The following is a 9878-nucleotide window of genomic DNA, read 5'->3' on the forward strand; positions in this document are numbered from 1 at the left end:
TACTTTTCCTTCCACTTTTCTCCAACAGAAAGAGGCTTTGACCATACCCAGCACAACTGGGATTGTGCTGGGTCACCCTAAACCCAGCAGATGTAAGAGCCCAAGGCTCACAATGTACTCCCTGGGAATTGCTGCTGGTTTTTCAGGGCCAAAGAGCTCTTCAGTCAGCAGGTGATGATTCCTGTTAGAATTGGCTCCTTCCCTCCAGGCAGCGGGCCAGCATGTACGTAGAAATGTGTAGTCTGGAAGCTAGGGCCTCACCAATCTGCCTGGTGCCCTATCCTACTGTGGCTGAGCTGATATCCAAGATGTAAGACAAAGTCCTCTTTACTCTTTGCTCTCCTCTTTTTAAGCAGTGGGAAGGAGTCACTTTCATTTCTGTGAGCTGCACTGTCTTGGATTGTGGGAGGGATGGTACAAGCACTCCCTTAGCTGTCCCCAGCTGGTAACTCCCTAGGTCATATGCCACCCTAGTCAACTGGCTCTGAGCCCAGCCCAACACCAGGAGTTGCCTAGGAATTGCAGGTTTTGGGTCCTACACTGCCTTTCAAGTTTACTTTGGACCCCAGAGCTCTTCAGCCCATAGTGGCAAGGCTTGCCAAGAAATCAAGTTCCGACTGCTGGGACTGGCAATTCCTCTCTGACTAGAGCTCATCTTAATGCTCCCTCCATGTGTGGGTGCTGACTGAGTCCAGGACGGCATTATTCTCCTCTGTGACCAGGGAAGCACTGAGTTCAATATAAAGACCCCCAGAAGCTGGGCCCTGCCTCCCCAAAATGCACAGATTCTCTTTCTGTGCTGCACAGCTGCTGCCGGGATATGGGGGAGGGGTGGCATCAGTAATTCAAACTGTCTCTCCTGCCCTCATCAATGCCTCTTTTAAGGATATCAAGTTAAAACAAGTTAAAGCAAGATGCTGTGGTTGCTCACTTGATTTTTGGCTCTAGTGATAGTGTCTCTCTTTGTGCAGATGGTTGTTAAAATTTGATGTTCCAATTGGGTAGATAAATGGTGTAGGCTTCTATTCTGCCATCTTGCTTTGCCCTCCCCCACAGTTTTTAATTTTATTCACTACCCCCTAGTTATTAATTTTATAGTCACCTTCTCCTTAAGAGTATGTTCCTTTCTTATTTTTAAAAATTAGTCACACCCCTTTAAAGGTTTTAATGTTCTATTTTCATATTTGTATTCATCCGTTCTCATGCTGCTAATAAAGGCATACCCAAGACTGGGTAATTTATGAAGAAAAGGAGGTTTAATGACCTCAGTTCCACTTGGCTGGGGAGGCCTTACAATCATGGCAGAAGGTGAAGGAGGAGCAAAGCCTTACATGGTGACAGGCAAGACAACATGTGCAGGAGAACTCTCCTTTATAAAACCATCACATCTTGTAAGACTTATTTACTATCACGAGAACAACACGGGAAAGACCCACCCTCATGATTCAATTACCTCCCACCAGGTCCCTCCCATGACACCTGAGAATTACAGGAGTTACAATTCAAGATGAGATTTAGGTGGGGACACAGCCAAACCATATCAACATTTAAGTTTTTACTGTTCCTAAATTAATTTTTCTGTATGATTTGAATAAGAGTAATTTTTTTCCATTTGAATAAATTGTTCCAGCATTATTTATGGAATAATCCAGTCTTACACAGATAACAATGCTGCTTGATTTACATATATTCATAAAATTCCATACTGTTCCCAATGTTCTATTTGTCTTTTCCTGCATTGAGAATACACTATCTTAGTCATTGTAGCTTTAAACTAATTCTTGACCTCCAGTAGAACAACTCCTTCCACCTCATTATTCAAATTGTGTTGATTCTTCTTGGTTCTTTCTTCACTCTTTCATATAAAGTTAGATGTCAGCTTCCTAGTTCCTTAAAAATTCCTGTTGGATTTTCTTTTTTTTTTTTTTTTTTTGAGACAGAGTCTTGCTCTGTCACCAGGCTGAAGTGCGGTGGCGTGATCTCAGCTCACTGCAACCTCTGCCTCCCAGGTTCAAGCAATTCCCCTGCCTCAGCCTCCCAAGTAGCTGGGATTACAGGCACACACCACCACGCACAGCTAATGTTTTGTATTTTAGTAGAGACAGAGTTTCACCATGTTGGCCAAGATGGTCTCGATCTCCTGACCTCGTGATCCACCGGCCTTGGCCTCCCAAAGTGCGGGGATTACAGGTGTGAGCCACAGCGCCCGGCCTCTGTTGGAATTTTAATTGGGATTGCATTGAATTTATAGATAATTTTGAGGAAGTATCAAAATCACTGTCTTTGTAACTTAATTCATGAACACTCTCTCTACATATACATACACACACTGGTTGTTTTTTCTTCTTATATTTTCAATGTTTTATAATTTTCTCCAGAATGGTTTTGCCATTTTTTTTTTTTTTTGAGACAGAGTCTCAAACCGCTCTGTCACCCAGGTTGGAGTGCAGTGGTGTGATCTCTGCTCACTGCAGGCTTCGCCTCCCGGGTTGACGCAATTCTCCTGCCTCAGCCTCCCGAGTAGCTGGGACTACAGGTGCCCACCACCATGCCCCGCTAATTTTTTGTATTTTCAGTAGAGATGGGGTTTCACCGTGTTAGCCAGGATAGTCTCAATCTCCTGACCTCATGATCCACCCACCTCAGCCTCCCAAAGTGCTGGGATTACAGGCTGCCCCTCTTTAATTAAAAATAAGAGGTAACATTGTTTTTGTTCCACTGAGAGTGGAATTTTTATTTTCTGTTTACTTTTTCTTATTATTATTGGTGCCTAAAAAACCCTTTTAATAATTTGTCCATAGATGCTATTTTAAGTTCTACATAGATAAGCATGTCTTCAAATAGGCATATTGTTATTGTTTTCTTTCCAAGTCTTACCTCTCATATCTTTTCTTGACTCTGGTAAGGACTTCATAGTTTTTAACTGTAAGCACAATCTCATCATCTTCCTGACTCTAAGGAAACCTCTAAAATTTAATAATTGATTGTGATGTTTGCTTTTTTTGATTGGTATTGTTTGCCAAGTTCCCCTTTTCTTTTTTATTTATTTTTTGTTCTTTTTTTATTTTTCTAGTTCCCTTTTTCTTTTTTTTTCCTTTTATTTTTTTTTTTCCAGAAAACTAACTTTAAGATTTATTTTTCTAACTTTTTTTCAAGAGGGAAAACAACACACTCCTCGGGGAAAGGTGAGGGGTTGAAAAGACAGGCCCTGGGTAAAAATTCTTATGCCAGCACCTGGAGTTAACAGGCCTGCCTGGGAGAGAACACAGGCACTGCCACACCACCACAGGGAACAGCTGCTGTCTGGGGTCAGCAGACCAGTTCACACGCCATGCAAGGTTGCTATAGATCCAAGTCATAAAAATCTTCCAGCTCCTCATGAAACAAGTTGCACTCATCTTCAGAGTCTGTTAGTTCCTCGTCCCCAACTGCAGCCAAAAGCATAAGCAACAACTCGCCCAGCTCAAAGGTGACAACCTCTTCTTCATCATTGTCAAAGGGGCTGCTGTTCTCTCTTTCCTCAATGAGTTCCCAGTAGTGGTTCCTTCATTGGGCCGGGTATCTGCTTGATGTTCCCACTTTCTGTCTCTGTAGCTCCTCTCTACGGCCATCAGGGTACACATGCTTATAAAAACTGTTCCCTCCAAACGGGCAGCTTCCATGTCCATCAAAATACCTGCACGCCTTGTTACTCATTGCCTCCTTGTATTTCAGAATGAGTTTCTGCTTCTCTTCTTTCTCCTCCATACAGTACTCACTTGGAATTGCAAAGTTAGATGTGATCCGACATTCTGGGCAGGACTTTATGATCTTGCTCTCAAATTGCTTAGCACTCCTCCACTTGCGAATGCACTTAAGACAGTAGATGTGGTTGCAGTTGGAGAGGATCCCGAAGCAGTGCTCTCTGGGGTTGGCTTTCTCATAGATCATCTCCATGCAGATCTCACACACCATTTCCTCATTGCTCTGCACAGCAAATGAGAGCTCCATGTCCTCCTCATGGGCCTCAAAGCACGATTTTATATGCTGTGATCTCTGGGCAGCATCCATCAGATGCAGGACCTGCAGCCACACGTCACATGAATCTCCATATACACACAAGTTCTCCCGATATTGGCACTCTCCCACTGCAGCATAAGGGCACAGCTGATTCTTTGTTTCCACGGCAGTTTGCTCTTTCTCTGATTCTTCCTTGGTCACTGAGCCCTACAGGGCTGCTTTAGTGCAGGAAGGCGCAGTGCGGCCACAGTAGGGTTGCCCAGGAACAAACTCAATAGCATTCACCCAGCCCTCTGAACCTGCTCCTACAGTTACAAAGTTTGAATTTCTTGACTCAGCTTCACCCGTATTCATTTCAACAAGTGGTCCAACTATCCATGAGAGACTTGAGGAAGCAGCAAGGGATGACTTTGTAGTTAGCTCTGTAGCAGTTGCTTCTTCCTGTTTCAATGGCTTGCTATGTTCATATCTGCAGCAGTCTCCATAAATACAGTACCCTCGCTGCAAACTCTTGTACACTACATTATACGGACTGTCAGAGAGGTCATGCAACTAGCAACAGTTATCTCCTTCCTTACAAACCCCATGCATAAAACACCTGCAGGTGACCTGTTTAGTCCAGCTGCTGCCGCTGCCATCGCTGCCACCGCCCCCTCGCCTGCCCCCTGGGGACAGAACGGTGACTGAGGGGATCCTGGTAGGGGAGGCCGCTGCGCCGCCGCCGCTGCCGCCGCCACTCCCGCTCCTGATGTTGTGGCTGTTGGTCTGAGAGCTGCAGCCTCCACCATTACTGTTTATCCCACACAGCAAAGGCCCTGGAACTTCCAGGATCACATAGTTCCGGTCCAGCTGTTGGGAGAGGACTGAGAGGCCCGGCGAGGGGAGGGGTAGGACACTGAGGCACCTGCTCGGTCCCCGCCTGCTCCACGTCTAGTTCCCTTTTGCTAAATGCAAGTTTGCTAAAGGTTTTTATCCTGTATGGTAAACTTCATCAAATGTGTTTTCTGCATCCATCAAGATGTTTATTTCCTAATCTTCTTCAACCTGTTAATGTAACATCTTTAACTATAACCCATCCATAAATTCCTAAGATAAACACCTACATAGTATGATCTATGTAGTATATTTCCTTTGAAAGCTGCGGAATTCATTTGCCAATATTTTCTACAGAAATCGTAGGAGAATTTAGTCTATAGTATTTTTTTCTGGTCTGTCTTTATTTTATATGAAGATTACACTTGTCTACATTCTCTATTTTTAAAATATTTTTATATAAGATCAGGATTATCTGTTCTTAGAATGACTGGTAGAAAATATTTTGTAACAGTTTCGTATTAAGAAAGCTAGGAAGGATAGATAGATGGGTGATAGGCTTGAGCAGAGGGATTTTGATTAATAATTCATTTCTTCAATGTTTGATGATTTATTGACATTTCATGTATTCTTGAATCAATTTTTGTAATATTTTTCTACAAAATATCAATTTTACCTAGGTTTTCAAATGTTCGTACTATTCTCATTCTTTTTTAACCTGTACTATATCTGTAATTATATCCCTCTTCTTTGTGCTTCATATTTTTATACCTCAATCTTTTTAATGGCTTATTAAAAATTTTTTTTGTTTTCCTTTTTATAGACTGCTTTTATAGAACAGTTTTTGTTCCTGTTTAACCCTATATTTCTGTTTTTTTGTTTTGCTAATCTCTACTGTCACTTTTATCGTTTCCTTTAACCTACTTTCCTTAGGCTTATTCTATTGCTTTTCCCCAGCTTCTTAAATTGCATGTGTAACATATATCTTCACTCTTTCGTGTCATTTCTTTGCTGGAACTCATACATTTTGGCATATAGCAATTACCTTTAAGTTCAGTTCTAAATACTTTTAAATTTTCATTGACTTGTAAACAAAAAGCTACTAAGAAGTGCAGTTTGTCCCCAAACATATAGTTTTGTTTGTTGTAAAATCATATTTCATCAGTAAATCCTGATTTCACTTTTTTTCGATGAGAGTATGTGGACAGTTATTTAAACACGTTTTACAAACTAATATGTAGTCAATTTTTGTAAATGCTGCATAGTACTTGGGAAAAATGTTTTTTACATGTGTTAGGTATATATTCTAATAACTAACTGATATGGTTAGGCTTTGTGCCCCTACCCAAATCTCATCTGAATTGTAATCCCATAATCCCCATAATACCCATGCGTGTCAAGGGAGAGACCAGGTGGAGGTAACTGAATCATGGGAGGCAGTTTCCCCCATGCTGTTCTTATGATAGTGAGTGAGTTCTCACAGATCTGATGGTTTTATAAGGGGCTCTTACCCTTTCGCACGGCACTTCTCCTTCCTGCTTCTTTGTGAAGAAGGTGCCTTGCTTCGCTTTTGCCTTCCATGGTGATTGTAAGTTCCCTGAGGCCTCCCCAGCCATGCTGAACTGTGAGTTAATTAAACCTCTTTCCTTTATAAATTACCCAGTCTCAAGCAATTCTTTATAGCATATGAAAACAGACTAAAACACTAACTCATAGTTGTATTTTGCTAACTTGGCAACTAAACTATTCTAGTCTTGCAACAGCTTTTCTTTCTTGTTTCATCAAATGGTTTCTGATAAATTTGTGCTAAAACCTCTCCTTTTTCTTCTTTTAATTTTACATCTTTTCTGAGTGGCTACTCAGAATCGTATAAATTTTTATAACAAGGTATCTAATAATATTAAATATCTCTTTCTCCTAAATATCATAAAGGTTTTAGTAAACTTTACCCAATCAAATACAACCATTATTTTATTTAAGTTTTATTTTTACTGTTTTTAAGCATAAAATGGTATATTGTTGTTCATTTAAATTTAAGTAACATACTTCATCGTTTTGGGTGATTGTGTTATTACTTTATTACATACCTTGCCTCTGAGTTTTCTTTTCCCGTGCTGATGCTAAAATAATCCTTAAACATTCTGTGAAGGTCTAGAGATGGTATACTCTTTTAATATTTACAAGTCTGAAAAGTAACTTTATTTCACTGTCTCTCTCAAATAATAATTTAGCTGGGCATATTATTAGGGGGTGACCACCATTTTTCCTAAATATATTGACTATATATCTTCACTCTTTTTTCAGTCTTATACTGTCCCTGCTGAGAAATTTGATAAATTTTTTACTACCATATAGGTAATCTGTCACTTTGCTCTCGTAGCTTTTAAAATTCTAGAAGGCTACCTTTCCTTTCCCCCACTTATCTACCATCAACTATAAAAATCAACTATAAAGGGAAATTTGATGGAGGGAAACAGACTACAAGATTCAAACTTTTAAACTTGTATTTAATAATAAGATCCAACCTGAGTCAAAATATCCCAATTTACTTAATAAATAATTATGGAGTATTATATTTGCCAGACAAGCAGCTAGGTATAGGATATACTATGTCTGACATAGTTTATCAAGATACATGGAGGCAGGGGCATAGGCACACAGCAGTTACACTTTATGGTCCTGAATGGCAAAGTTAGCATACACCATTCGTTTCTTTAGTGTTGTTTTGTTGAATAATTCTTATCTTCAATTTAAACATTATTGACTTATTTATATTATGTGATAAGGTTTACCATTAAAGCTCTGACTTAATTTGGCCTAAGAAAAAATTGATGTATGTATGAATAAATCCAAGAGTCCCTGTAAAATAACTTATTTATTTTGCAGCTTTATTAAAGTATAATTGACAAATACTATCATAAATATCTATGATATACAACATAATGTTTTGATATGTGTATATACTTTGAAATGATTACCATAATCTTGCTAAACTAACATATCCATCACCTCACACAGTTATCTTTGTTTGTATGCGTGTGTGTGTGTGTGTGTGTGTGGTGAAAACATTTAAGATACACTCTTAGTAAATTTCAAGTGTCTAATATCTCTAGAATTTATTCATCCTAACTAATCTTAATTAATTTTGAAACAAAATGTCCCCATTTCTTCAACTCCCTTGCCCCTGACAACCAACATTCCACTCTGGTTCTATGCTTCCCCACATGTAAGTAAGATCATGCGGTATTTGCCTTTCTTGCCTGGCTTGTTTTACTTAGCATTATGTCCTCTAGAATCACCCACCTCGTCACAAATGTCAGGATTTTTTTCTCTTTTAAGGTTGAATATTATTCCATTATTCATATCTATCACCTTTTCTTTATCTACTTGTTAGTGAACACTTAGGTTGTTTCCATATCTTGGCTATTCTTAATAGTGCTGCCATAAACATGGGAGTACAGATATCTCTTTGATGTACAGATTTTATTCCCTTCTGGTATATATACAATAGTGAAATTGCTGGATTATAGATATGGTAGTTCTATTTTTAACATTTTTTTAGAAATCTCCATACTGTTTTCTACGATAGCTATAAAAATTAACATTCCTAACAACAATGTACAAGGATTTCTATTTTTTTATATTCTGACCACACTTGCTTTTGTCTGTCTTTTTGATAATAGTAATTCTATCAGGTATGAGGTAAAATCTCATTATGGTTTTTTATTTTAATTTCCCTTATGATTAGTGATATTGAACATTTTTTCATATACCTGTTGGTCATTTGTATGTCCTCTTTTGAGAAATGTCCAATCAGATTCTTTCTCCAGTTTTTTTTTTTTTTTATTATTATACTTTAGGGTTTTAGGGTACATGTGCACAATGTGCAGGTTTGTTACATATGTATCTATGTGCCATGTTGATTTCCTGCACCCATCAACTCGTCATTTAGCATTAGGTGTATCTCCTAATGCTGTCCCTCCCCCCTCCCCCCACCCCACAACAGTCCCCGGAGTGTGATGTTCCCCTTCCTGTGTCCATGAGTTCTCATTGTTCAATTCCCACCTATGAGTGAGAACATGCGGTGTTTGGTCTTGTGTCCTTGTGATAGTTTACTGAGAATGATGTTTTCCAGTTTCATCCATGTCCCTACAAAGGACAGGAACTCATCTTTTTATGGCTGCATAGTATTCCATGGTGTATATGTGCCACATTTTCTTAATCCAATCTATCGTTGTTAGACATTTGGGTTGGTTCCAACTCTTTGCTATTCTGAATAGTGCCGCAATAAACATACGTGTGCATGTGTCTTTATAGCAGCATGATTCATACTCCTTTGGGTATATACCTAGTAATGGGATGGCTGGGTCAAATGGTATTTCTAGTTCGAGATCCCTGAGGAATTGCCACACTGACTTCCACAATGGTTGAACTAGTTTACAGTCCCACCAACAGTGTAAAAGTGTTCCTATTTCTCCACATCCTCTCCAGCACCTGTTGTTTCCTGATTTTTTAATGATGGCCATTCTAACTGGTGTGAGATGGTATCTCACTGTGGTTTTGATTTGCATTTCTCTGATGGCCAGTGATGATGAGCATTTCTTCATGTGTTTTTTGGCTGCATAAATGTCTTCTTTTGAGAAGTGTCTGTTCATGTCCTCTGCCCACTTTTTGATGGGGTTGTTTGTTTTTTTCTTGTAAATTTGTTGGAGTTCATTGTAGATTCTGGATATTAGCCCTTTGTCAGATGAGTAGGTTGCAAAAATTTTCTCCCATTCTGTAGATTGCCTGTTCACTCTGATGGCAGTTTCTTTTGCTGTGCAGAAGCTCTTTAGTTTAATGAGATCCCATTTGTCGATTTTGGCTTTTGTTGCCATTGCTTTTGGTGTTTTAGACATGAAGTCCTTGCCCACGCCTATGTCCTGAATGGTATTGCCTAGGTTTTCTTGTAGGATTTTAATGGTTTTAGGTCTAACATATAAGTCTTTAATCCATCTTGAATTAATTTTTGTATAAGGTGTAAGGAAGGGATCCACTTTCAGCTTTCTATATATGACTAGCCAGTT

At 39.3% G+C, this 9878-nt stretch overlaps 1 pseudogene; it reads right to left on the reverse strand.

The window, feature by feature from the left end:
• Positions 1 to 3211: 3211 nt before the first annotated feature.
• On the reverse strand, positions 3212 to 4787 carry LOC129460491 (E3 ubiquitin-protein ligase makorin-1-like; annotated as a pseudogene).
• Positions 4788 to 9878: the final 5091 nt, after the last annotated feature.

This window comes from Symphalangus syndactylus, chromosome 13 (genome assembly GCF_028878055.3).
Source record: "Symphalangus syndactylus isolate Jambi chromosome 13, NHGRI_mSymSyn1-v2.1_pri, whole genome shotgun sequence".
NCBI lineage: Eukaryota > Metazoa > Chordata > Mammalia > Primates > Hylobatidae > Symphalangus > Symphalangus syndactylus.